Below are 13,439 nucleotides of genomic sequence, written 5' to 3' on the forward strand. Positions count from 1 at the left end.
GTGTTGTTAATATACTTTGATATACATCAGTTAAGCTCAGAGACCAATACCAGTACAATCCTCTGTTAAAAATAGCATCGTGGCAGACATTTCCTCTTGTTGGGTGATTAGTAAATGAAGTACTCTTGTTTTGGCAGCTGAAACGTTAGCTTGTTGAGATGTTAAAATGTATAGGCTCTGTTGAAAAGTGGAGACACGTGCATATGTGGAACTGTACCGTCAGTTTGGGTTTCACCTGGTACTGTGGTCCTCTGTTGAGGAAGATGAAGGATGGAGACACGTGCATATGTGGAACTGCACCGTCAGTTTAGGTTTCACCTGGTACTGTGGTCCTCTGTTGAGGAAGATGAAGGATGGAGAGACGTGTAGATGTGGAACTGATCCCGCAGGAGTCGTTCGTAATCGTATAGGGGTAAGACATCGATGTTGGAAGCACGAGGTTCATCACTGAAGTCATGGCATAATCTCTCTGCCATCACAGTGAGATATTCACCACATCTGTAATCACAACATTACACTTATGTTGCACTTGCCCATAGGTGCATGTATTTTTCTTTCAAGCAGTGTGCAGCGGAAATCACCTCCTATAAACCACTTCAACGATGATCATAGATTTCCAAAACATTTTTAGCAAATTGTGCTTCAGTTACATAGGTACAATTGCTACTTTCTCTGTCATTTCCACAGGTAATCGATGCCGGCGTTTATCTATGATTTTTAAAGGTACGTTTAGTAAATGGTGTTTAACACAGAAGACAGCAACTGTTGATATGAAGATTTGTTCACTAGTTATTACGATGATTGACTCCAGCACTTAAGATAAAAACATGAAAACGTGTACCTGTTGTCCTGGTTCTCTGCAAGTAAAACAAAAGACAAACTTGCACATTTCTAAACTGATCGATTCATCCAACAATGAGTAACAGTAAAGAATTAGTCGTACTCAGAATAGTCCATCAACATCACCAAAACCAGAACACGATAAATATGGTTTCATTATACTCATATGGGGGAATCGAACCTGCGTCTGTGGCCTGAACACCTTATCCACTGACCTACCGACCGCTCCATTACTGAATAAAAGAATCAAAACACACTTCACAAACTAAAATGAGAACAAAATATTGCAGCACGCGAAGGTGAACCACGGATATGCCCGTATACTGTTCGAGGCTGCATTCAACAATATCCCAGCTAGACTACGCTTGTCTGATACACGCCAGACTTGCCGAGAACACCCAGTGGTTGATATAAAGAGCGTCGATTGGGATACGAGAGATCATGCATGAGCATAATCAACCAGCGTTTCTCACCTGTTGTAACAAGCATGGTTGTTGAAGACAGGTTCTGACCAGGCCCTGCACGTTGGGGTAAGTTTCTGTTGGTTGTTCAGTGTTGGGGATTGGAGGTGGGTTGAAACTTACATTGCATGCAAAAATATTCATGCATTCTTTGTACCTTTCACGTCCTTGCAGACAAGAACAGTGAGAGCTGCTACCACAACTGCCACAGCAGTCAGCATAACGGAGTAGACAACTACGATGGGGACGATGTCGTCCACGTTTGCATCACCTTCTGATATAAGACAAAGATGACACATATCTGCATTAAGTAGGATAATTCAAGTGACAATACAGCGCCGTATTTCACCATGGTGTATGTTCTAGTGTCTGTTAACGCATTAATTTACTTTATGACATAAATAATGTCAACTGACAAAATAGTATTTTGCTCTGCAAGAACTATAACGCAATAAAGTAAGCAAGCCATGAATAAGGAAGAATCATTCACCGGGATGACCATTACAGCTCTCCAGACTAGTGGATCCTTTTCCCCAACACGGCCTATCACCAATATCTGATCGTCCTTTATGAATACTGAGAAATGTCCTCAGTATTCGGACATCTAGAAAATCCGACTATTTACAATGTTATAGCTATTCTATTATGGCTATTTCAGACTAAATAATCGGGGGTTTGGTCTCCTTGGTTGGTTTGAGACACGACTCCCGTTCCAGGCTTCAGACACTAGACAGTTCGAGCTACGTTTACTCGACATATCAGTACCCTATACGGCAGTTCGAGTTTCACAGTCGTTGCACATCATGCTAGTTGTTAACCTTCAAACACCAACCTTCTATTTCCTGGTAGCTCCCATCATTTTCGTCTTCCCTGTGATACGACACCACACTGGTAAAAGTGAACATTGAACGTGAGCATAATGAGAGGAAATTATTAAGCTGGGACACGCTCTCAGTTCACATCGCGCTCCTAGTCGTGTATAGTTTTGTCTGGTTGGTTTGTTGTTTAACGCCGCACTCAGCAATATGACACCTATATGTCGACGGTCTGTAAATAAATGGTTCTGCACCAGATAATCCAGTGTTCAACAACACAAGCATCGATCCCGTTCATCACCTTTTACAAGCATGGGTTGATGAAAACCACTTTACCACGGGTAATTACACCAATGTGGTGATGAAACATTTATTCATCTTACTTGAAGATTGATGAACATACTCACCGATGACGAGCACAGCCTCTCTCTGAAAGTTTAAAGTGTGTGGGAACAATTATGCATAGAAACTGAAAGTATATATTTACTTCTTGCACACTGATGTTACCATTTTTTCTACATTTAGAAGTTTAAGAGTTTAAGAGAAACTGTACATCATACGGTATGAGTTTCAGTAGAAGGTCAGTCAGTGCTAATAGTTGTCACGGATTTTAAAATGTTAAAGACCTATAGTTTTGAATGTTGACAGCTTGCAACAAGTCCAGGACTTTTTTTCAGACATTCTACATAATGCTACCCCTTTAACAATTCGTATGACCTGTTTAACGTCATCTGATTTAACTGACGTGGAGTACAACAATGACGTCCAGCACCAACCTGCTATCTCCTCGTAGCCTCCGTCTGTGTCTGCGTCACGGGTGTATGTGACAACGCTGGGGGAAGGAAATGTAGAAAGTGGTTGGAATCAAGAATATTTACAAAAAACAATCAGCTTTCCTCAGACACAGAATCTTGCAAGGAACAAAATAGTTGTTACAGTTATATGCATAATGTGTTCACAAAAAGGGTAAGCAAGTTCTGCCTTATCGGTATTTGACGCTCTTCTAACATTTACCTGAAAGAACGAAATCTTTTTGACACCAACAGCTCATTAACGATGTGCCATTAATTCTGCTTGGGCTTATGCTCCACATATACTGCTACTAATAAGTAAAGTATAGCTAATCAAGTCACTGTATTTCTGATTAAGTGTTTCCACAATACCCTTGAAAAATAGCAGCTACTACAAAATTTTAAGTAAGCTGTTTACACATTTTGCCTTACTCACCGATAATATGTGCATCCTCTACCTGAAACAAATAACTTTGTGTAAATAATGACATATGCACAATGTTAGATGAAAAATAGAAGATAAACGAATTTCCTGTATAATTATACATCTTTGAAGTGGAAATAAATATCTCGCTATTTGTAGAACGACATGTTTGTAGAACAAATGTCAGCTGAGTAACACCAGTGTCTTGAAGCAAACACTTGGAAACTGAAGTCCTTTAAACATGTAAATTTGTGCACACTGTTTATTTATATCCTCTTCAAGCATCAACTTGAAGGTTCCATACTGAACTACTTTAGAAACGCGCGTATCATATTATTATCATTCATTATGGAGGAGGCAAAACGAACAGAATCTGTCCTTGAAGTAATCTGACTTTCACAGATGAACTTGATGCACACCAAGAAATACGTGCATTCCTGTATGGTCAAGTGACCCACCATTTGCTGGAAATCACCTTTTCACCTGCAAATCGCGTAAAAATGCATAAAACGTGACGTTTTCACAACACATTGTTAGATCAGTCAACTGTGCACCAAAATCACACCGAAATTTTGAACTGCACCAAATTGTTGACTTTGGCACAACACGTGATCGAGCACATCCTTGACAACCATGTGTCCAGCTCGAGATCACCGCATTGTCTTCACTCTTTTTTAAGGAACAGGTTCAAGTCAATCTCCAGAAGAGACATTACCATTCACGGAAGAAGGGATATCGTCAGTCACCAGACGGTACGATTGTGATTACGTCAGCTGGGACTGTGTGCGCATAAGTATTCTCTTTGCTGACGAGTCCTGATCTCATCTCAGTCATGCATATACAAGGGCGACGTGGACAGCGTAACGGTGATTGTTGAGTTCAGCAGGGATGGTGGAGGCGTAATGATTTGTAGCGAGATTAGTAGTGATACAGGACAGGACACACGTGCACGTCTGTCGTGGTCGAGTTACAGCTCAAATGAATACGTACTGAGAACAAGAGTCGTTCCTTTTCCCAACAGGAAGGCAGATCAACGACTTCACATTTTCCAGCAGGATTATGCAAATGATGGCCATACCCGTTACTGTCACTGACTGTGAAACTTTTGAGCGCGTTTGGAAATAAATTTGACCCCCTTCAACGTTATCGCTAATTCATGTTTGCACTAAACTGAGAATGACTAATTTTGATTTTACTCGTGTTTCAATCTTGTTTGACGACTTCGGTTTCAACAAGGACAAGTTCTTTTCTTCGTTTATCACGGATATTCAATGTCCTATCCCAGTGATGCGTTTTTAAAGTAGTTCAGTATACTTTCACCGCCTTCTCTTATAATCTATCCTCTCTCTCAAACTCTTCCTTAAAGGCCTGGCTCAAATTCCATCTCCCCACAAGAGACTTGGCCTTCTTCCTTGATGAATACCAATTGTCACCATCAAGGACACTTTTACATTTAATCAAGATACACCACAGACACGTAACAAATCACACCTGGAGAGAATCAGTTGATATAGGTAGGACAAAATCATCATTTCCTTGAAAATGTATCACATGTCAGTAGGAAGTGAAATAATTATCAGCTAGCTTTCTACTGAGTATGGGTGGAAATAGACATCAGACTCTACATACCAAAGTATTGTTACATGTTTTGCAGACAAAGAAGAGGCATCAAATCAATACTTATTAGTACTGCTTAACATTTCTATAGGAGTATATATGTATATGAGTTGTGGGGTAAAACTGTTTAAAGTACTCTGGTAACTATCTGACGTCCCCTACCCTCTCCCCCACTCTAGTGACAATCACACACACACGCACGCACGCACACAAACCACACACGCAACACGCTATTAAGTGAGATGAGGATCTGTAATTTCTGAACCAAAGTGCTGAGGAAGTGTTTGTGAGAGAGGCCACTTCACGTCACTCTCGAGTTCTAGTTATTCACTGTCACGTCACACCGTATTACCTCCACGTCTGTGTTTTCTACAAACAACAACTATGACGACAACGACGATGACCACGATCAGGACGGAGCAGACAGCAGTCACGGGGACGATGGAAACGACACCGGATTCACTAACCTCACGGACTGAAACATTTAATATGGACAGTATTCAGTTCAGTATAGTATAATCATGTTTGCTTTTTCCAAAAAAAACATCCAAGATATGTTGCTTTATTTAAGGTACATGATGTGATTACAAAATACCAGAGATATAATTTATACCTGGATTACAAATATAACCAGGGCTGCACCGTATCTGCGAATTTGAGTAGGTGAGTTGATGAGTGAGCAGGTGAGTGGGTAAGTGGGTGGGTGGGTATGGGTGAGTGAGTAAATGAATGAAGTTTTATGTCACTTATACCCCAGTCACATCATGCCTCGTCAGAAGATTTTAATTAGATTCATGACATGTCAAGTGGGTTGACCCTTCCAATGTTCATCTGAAACAACACTTTCAAACTGCAATACAACATGTTGCGTTCTCGATACAACACCCATCCATCCATTTTCACACACGGATCCAATAATAATGGTCAAGTTGCCAGTCAGTCCGTGAGCCAGTCAGTCAGTCAGTCAGAGCCAGTCAGTCAGTCAGTCAGTCAGTTATGCGACTTTAGGAACAATACCCCAGTAACATCACTTCACTTCAGGAGACTTTAATAGTCATATTAAATGGGTTGCCCCTGCCATGTTCATCTGAAATAATCTTTCAGTGGTGCACTGCACATTCACAACAACAACATCACTGTCTACGTCAGCTCAACAAGAGACCATGCAACGTCGGAAACATCAGCGTTCTCATTTGTGCAGGCGAAGTTGTAAAGAAACGGAAACATGCGAAAAGTGTCGATACATCACATATCAAGAGACAACTAGGATTCCGAGTCATCTTGATTTCTTTTTAAATTTTCGAATTAACAGAAACATTTGGAGAAACACGTTTTGGAGAATCTGAACTTACAAAACATTGTCGTGATATTGACATTAGATTGACCCTCTTATCAACGTTAGGGGCTCCAAGTACAAATAGTCTTGGATTTCATTTCATATCTGCTCATAATGAAGCTAAATAAAGTTCGCAATAATAACAAAGTAAAGCTAGTAGAGATTGAAATTACCAGTCTTCGATAAATAGTCCATTAAACATTAACATCATGTATTGTGTCATAAAATGGAAAATTAGTCATGAACCCCTGATTACGGGTTGTTATGGTTATCTGTTAGTGGTTGAATCTTTGGGTGTCATTACTGTTGGTGTTCCAGCGGGTGCTCCATAAGGTTAAGGTGAACAGAAAGGCAGGCGTCATCCATGTTTTGTTGCAGATTTCATTATTGAAGTGTTGACTTACAGAAGACCTCCAGTGTCAGGTTCCGTGATGAACTTCCATGGCTGTTGTTGACGTGACACGTGTACTGTCCAGACACAGACACATCTACAGCTGGTATGTACAACACAGCCTCCCTGTGTCCTGTCACCACCACCTGTCTGGATGTGTCCCACCAGGTTACAGTGCAGGCAGGGTTACAGTCAGCAGAACATCTCACTGTTACAGGTTTCCCTTCTTCTACCTCCAGCTTATCCCTTGCGCCTTCAAAGTGTACCTGGTCAGGTCCATCTGTAATGCATGTGAGATGGTCAGTTAACATCGGAAATCTATTTCTGAGATATAAGTTTGCGTCTATGACGTAAATGTAAACAATAAAGACAAGCTGCTTGGTTTGGTCTGTGGAATTCACACTAATGACAAACCTCCATGTCTCGTATCAAGTTGTGTTTTCCTCCCACAATAAGTACAGGCTACAGCTGGGACACCGTTGTAACTCACTCACCCACTGGGTTGCTATGTGTAACTCTTGACAACATATCCGAGTGATCTTACAGTGACGTCATACCACGACCCCGTTCCTCAAAGCGATCTTAGAGCTAAGACGATTGTTACTCCCATACTTTACCATAGACGATTGTTACTCCCACACTTTATCATAGACGATTGTTACTCCCATACTTTACCATAGACGATTGTTACTCCCATGCTTTACCATAGACGATTGTTACTCCCATGCTTTACCATAGACGATTGTTACTCCCATGCTTTACCATAGACGATTGTTACTCCCATACTTTACCATAGACGATTGTTACTCCCATACTTTACCATAGACGATTGTAACTCCCATGCTTTACCATAGACGATTCTTACTCCCATGCTTTACCATAGACGATTGTTACTCCCATACTTTACCATAGACGATTGTTAATCCCATACTTTACCATAGACGATTGTTACTCCCATGCTTTACCATAGACGATTGTTACTCCCATGCTTTACCATAGACGATTGTTACTCCCATACTTTACCATAGATCATTGTTACTCCCATACTTTACCATAGACGATTGTTACTCCCATACTTTACCATAGACGATTGTTACTCCCATGCTTTACCATAGACGATTCTTACTCCCATACTTTACCATAGACGATTGTTACTCCCATACTTTACCATAGACGATTGTTACTCCCATGCTTTACCATAGACGATTGTTACTCCCATGCTTTACCATAGACGATTGTTACTCCCATACTTTGCCATAGACGATTGTAACTCCCATGCTTTACCATAGACGATTGCTACTCCCATACTTTACCATAGACAATTGTTACTCCCATACTTTACCATAGACGATTGTTACCCCCATACATTACCATAGACGATTGTTACTCCCATACTTTACCATAGACGATTGTAACTTTCATACTTTACCATAGACGATTGTTACTTACATACTTTACCATAGACGATTGTTACTCCCATACTTTCACATAGACGATTGTTACTCCCATACTTTACCATAGACGATTGTTACTCCCATACTTTACCACCGACGATTGTTACTCCCATACTTTCACATAGACGATTGTTACTCCCATGCTTTACCATACACGATTGTTCCTCCCATACTTTACCATAGACGATTGTTACTCCCATGCTTTAACATAGACGATTGTTACTCCCATACTTTACCATAGACGATTGTTACTCCCATACTTTCACATAGACAATTGTTACTCCCATACTTTCACATAGACGATTGTTACTCCCATACTTTAACATAGACGATTGTTACTCCCATGCTTTCACATAGACGATTGTTACTCCCACACTTTACCATAGACGATTATTACTCACATACTTTACCATAGACGATTGCTACCCCCATACTTTACCATAGACGATTGTAACTCCCATACTTTACCATAGACGATTGTTACTCCCATACTTTACCATAGAGGATTGTTACTCCCATACTTTACCATAGCTTATTGAAACTCTCCTAGTTTACCATAGACGATTGTTACTCCCATACTCTAACATAGACGATTGTTACTCCCATACTTTACCATAGACGATTGTTACTTACATACTTTACCATAGACGATTGTTACCCCCATACATTACCATAGACGATTGTTACTCCCATACTTTACCATAGACGATTGTTACTCCCATACATTACCATAGACGATTGTAACTCCCATACTTTACCATAGACGATTGTAACTCCCATACTTTACCATAGACGATTGTAACTCCCATACTTTACCATAGACGATTGTTACTCCCATACTTTACCATAGACGATTGTTACTCCCATACTCTACCATAGACGATTGTAACTCCCATACTTTACCACAGACGATTGTTACTCCCATACTTTATCATAGACGATTGTAACTCCCATACTTTACCATAGACGATTGTAACTCCCATACTTTACCATAGACGATTGTAACTCCCATACTTTACCATAGACGATTGTAACTCATACTTTACCACAGACGATTGTTACTCCCATACTTTGTCATAGACGATTGTAACTCCCATGCTTTACCATAGACGATTGTTAGTCCCATACTTTACCATAGACGATTGTAACTCCCATACTTTACCATAGACGATTGTAACTCATACTTTACCACAGACGATTGTTACTCCCATACTTTACCATAGACGATTGTAACTCCCATACTTTACCATAGACGATTGTTACCCCCATACTTTACCATAGACGATTGTTACTCCCATACTTTACCACAGACGATTGTTACTCATACTTTATCATAGACGATTGTAACTCATACTTTACCACAGACGATTGTTACTCCCATACTTTACCATAGACGATTGTAACTCCCATACTCTACCATAGACGATTGTTACCCCCATACTTTACCATAGACGATTGTAACTCCCATACTTTACCATAGACGATTGTAACTCCCATACTTTACCATAGACGATTGTTACCCCCATACTTTACCATAGACGATTGTAACTCCCATACTTTACCATAGACGATTGTTACCCCCATACTTTACCATAGACGATTGTAACTCCCATACTTTACCATAGACGATTGTTACCCCCATACTTTATCATAGACGATTGTAACTCCCATACTTTACCATAGACGATTGTAACTCCCATACTTTACCATAGACGATTGTAACTCCCATACTTTACCATAGACGATTGTAACTCTCATACTTTACCATAGACGATTGTTACCCCCATACTTTATCATAGACGATTGTAACTCCCATACTTTATCATAGACGATTGTAACTCATACTTTACCACAGACGATTGTTACTCCCATACTTTACCATAGACGATTGTAACTCCCATACTTTACCATAGACGATTGTTACCCCCATACTTTACCATAGACGATTGTAACTCCCATACTTTACCATAGACGATTGTAACTCCCATACTTTACCATAGACGATTGTTACCCCCATACTTTACCATAGACGATTGTAACTCTCATACTTTACCATAGACGATTGTTACCCCCATACTTTACCACAGACGATTGTTACTCCCATACTTTATCATAGACGATTGTAACTCCCATACTTTACCATAGACGATTGTTACCCCCATACTTTACCATAGACGATTCTTACTCCCATACTTTACCATAGACGATTGTAACTCCCATACTTTACCATAGACGATTGTTACCCCCATACTTTACCATAGACGATTGTAACACCGATACTTTACCACAGACGATTGTTACTCCCATACTTTATCATAGACGATTGTAACTCCCATACTTTACCATAGACGATTGTTACTCCCATACTTTACCATAGACGATTGTAACTCCCATTCTTTACCATAGACGATTGTTACCCCCATACTTTATCATAGACGATTGTTACTCCCATACTTTATCATAGACGATTGTAACTCCCATACTTTACCATAGACAATTGTTACTCCCATACTTTACCACAGACGATTGTTACTCCCATACTTTACCATAGACGACTGTTACTCCCATACTTTACCATAGACGATTGTTACCCCCATACTTTACCATAGACGACTGTTACTCCCATACTTTACCATAGACGATTGTAACTCCCATACTTTACCACAGACGATTGTTACTCCCATACTTTACCATAGACGATTGTTACTCCCATACTTTATCATAGACGATTGTTACTCCCATGCTTTCACATAGACGATTGTTCCTCCCATAGTTTAACATAGACGATTGTTACTCACATACTTTACCACAGACGATTGTTACTCCCATACTTTACCATAGACGACTGTTACTCCCATACTTTACCATAGACGATTGTTACCCCCATACTTTACCATAGACGACTGTTACTCCCATACTTTACCATAGACGATTGTAACTCCCATACTTTACCACAGACGATTGTTACTCCCATACTTTACCATAGACGATTGTTACTCCCATACTTTATCATAGACGATTGTTACTCCCATGCTTTCACATAGACGATTGTTCCTCCCATAGTTTAACATAGACGATTGTTACTCACATACTTTACCACAGACGATTGTTACTCCCATACATTACCATAGACGTACGACAGTTCGCTTTGAGGAACGAGACCCAGCTGCAGTTTTCTGAAACTTTCAACGGATCATTGAAGCAAACTTGCCACTAATTCCTATCCGAACGTACACAATATTAATTTCTGTTCTGTTTACACAACAAAGACAAGTTGTCACAAAACTGTCACTTAAAAACAGAGTTTCAAGGAGAAGTAATGCTTCTGTTACCTAAAACAAGGTAGGTTCTTACTCACAGAGGACATCCAGTACATGTTCGTGACTCCAGTCAGACTCCAGACCCTCCTCCACAGCCTGGCACCTGTAGGTGTCTCCCTGGTTCTCTCTGCTGACGTGGGTTATTGTCAGGTCATCTCCACCTGTAGGGGACTCATCACCAGATTCTAGCAGGGTCCTGTCCCTCCTCCAGATGTAGGCCATGACCAGTGAGTTGTCGTCCGGGGGTAGACTCCGGGAGGAGGAGAAACATGTGAGGGTGACATTCTCACCTGATACAGGTGAGGCAGGTCTGGTGATGGTAGGTGTGACTGGCTTCTCTGTGTAAAATGTAACAGCTGTGCTGTAACCTTACCACGGGTCTCATTGTACAAGATTTCCCTAACTCCTTTATACTTGTATTTATATGCTATTCATCATTATTATCCATCAATTGTTAAACAGTTAAAGTGTTCACTCGTCACGCCAAAGATCCTCCTTCTCCCTCCCTCCCTCCCACACTCACTCACTCACTCACTGACTCACTCAGTGTTCCACAGTTACAGCAGGGAATACGTGTTGGCTGGATCGTAAAACTCCAATTGTTGATTAAATGTGATAATTACCACACAACTACTGGCTGAATCGAGTTAAACGTACTTTCGAGAGAGAGGCATTAAAAGATTGTGAGACTGATAGACTCGGATACACTTATCCATGTTAACCTGCGATAAAGCTTCATTGTCGGTAAGTATAGAAGAACCAGCATTTCTTTGGAATAGTTGACATACACACCATACACACAATACACACAGTCACACACGCACATTAACACGCAATACACATAAGCACACACAAAATACACACATGCAGTCACACAATACACACACGCACAAACAGTACACAAAAGCACACACACAATACACACATGCACACACGCGCGCACGGGCACTCGCACACTAACACACACACATCTGGATCTATGTCGCCATGTACCAGGCCAGTGTCCAATAATGTCCAATGTCCAGCTATTCATTCATGTTGGCGATGCATTACAACAGTCAACCTTTATTCTTCATATACTACTCACGTGCTACAACGAGGACCTGTCTACACCCAGTGACTTCCTGTCCATTGCTTCCCTGACAGCAGTAAGTACCAGCGTCCTGTACAGTAACATTGTAGATGGTAAACCTCATCTGTCCGGTCTGTGATGGTGAGTCCTCTCCGGTGTATGTGATCCTGTTCTTGTAGCCGGTGTGACTACTGTTGAGTACCACTACATGGGGTGACATTTGCTTGACCAGTAACAGTTTCTCAGCAACCGAACCATTCACCCATACAAAATATATAAAGCTGACATTCGCTGGGTTCAAGGTTATATTAACTTCCTCGCCAACACGTGTAACAGTGTATGGGTATTCCGTTGTCATGGACGCTGCACTCAAAACAAATATTACTCATTAAAACAAGGCTAACAGTTGACATATGCATTCAAACACAGTATTTAAGCTCGCTCAATATAACACAAGTTCACAGATACATGCCACATATACAGGCACGAAAATGAAATGTAAACCAGAAATTAACGCGTCAAAATATCTAGTTTCTCTCAAAACTATTTTCTTAGACAACACTGGTTATTTATAAAAAGTCATGTAAAGCTCAGTTAATGTTTTTTTTTCAGCTGACAGGTACATACCACACACATGTAAGCCCAAAAACAGAATGTGAGCCACAGACATGGCTACTAGCGTGGTAAATTCATACTGACACATCACGCACTTTCACAATTGCTTTCAAGCGTTGAAATATTTAGTTTCGCTGGATAATATTTCCCTAGAAAAAGTGAGTAACTTCCCGTTGAATTTTGACATATGTTTACGTGCGTTTAACCTTTAATAGTTACTAATTAGTAGTTTACATTCACATCGACAGACAAAACGTTGATGACTGATGACTCACAAATCTGGTTTTAGTGGATAATATTACA

The 13,439-nt window shown here is 40.4% G+C and overlaps 1 pseudogene; it reads right to left on the reverse strand.

Annotated features, from left to right (window-relative positions):
• Positions 1-302: 302 nt before the first annotated feature.
• On the reverse strand, positions 303-12,879 carry LOC137262813 (carcinoembryonic antigen-related cell adhesion molecule 6-like; annotated as a pseudogene).
• Between the last annotated feature and the right edge of the window lie 560 nt (positions 12,880-13,439).

The sequence above is a fragment of the Haliotis asinina genome, chromosome 1 (assembly GCF_037392515.1).
Source record: "Haliotis asinina isolate JCU_RB_2024 chromosome 1, JCU_Hal_asi_v2, whole genome shotgun sequence".
Taxonomy (NCBI): Eukaryota; Metazoa; Mollusca; class Gastropoda; order Lepetellida; family Haliotidae; genus Haliotis; species Haliotis asinina.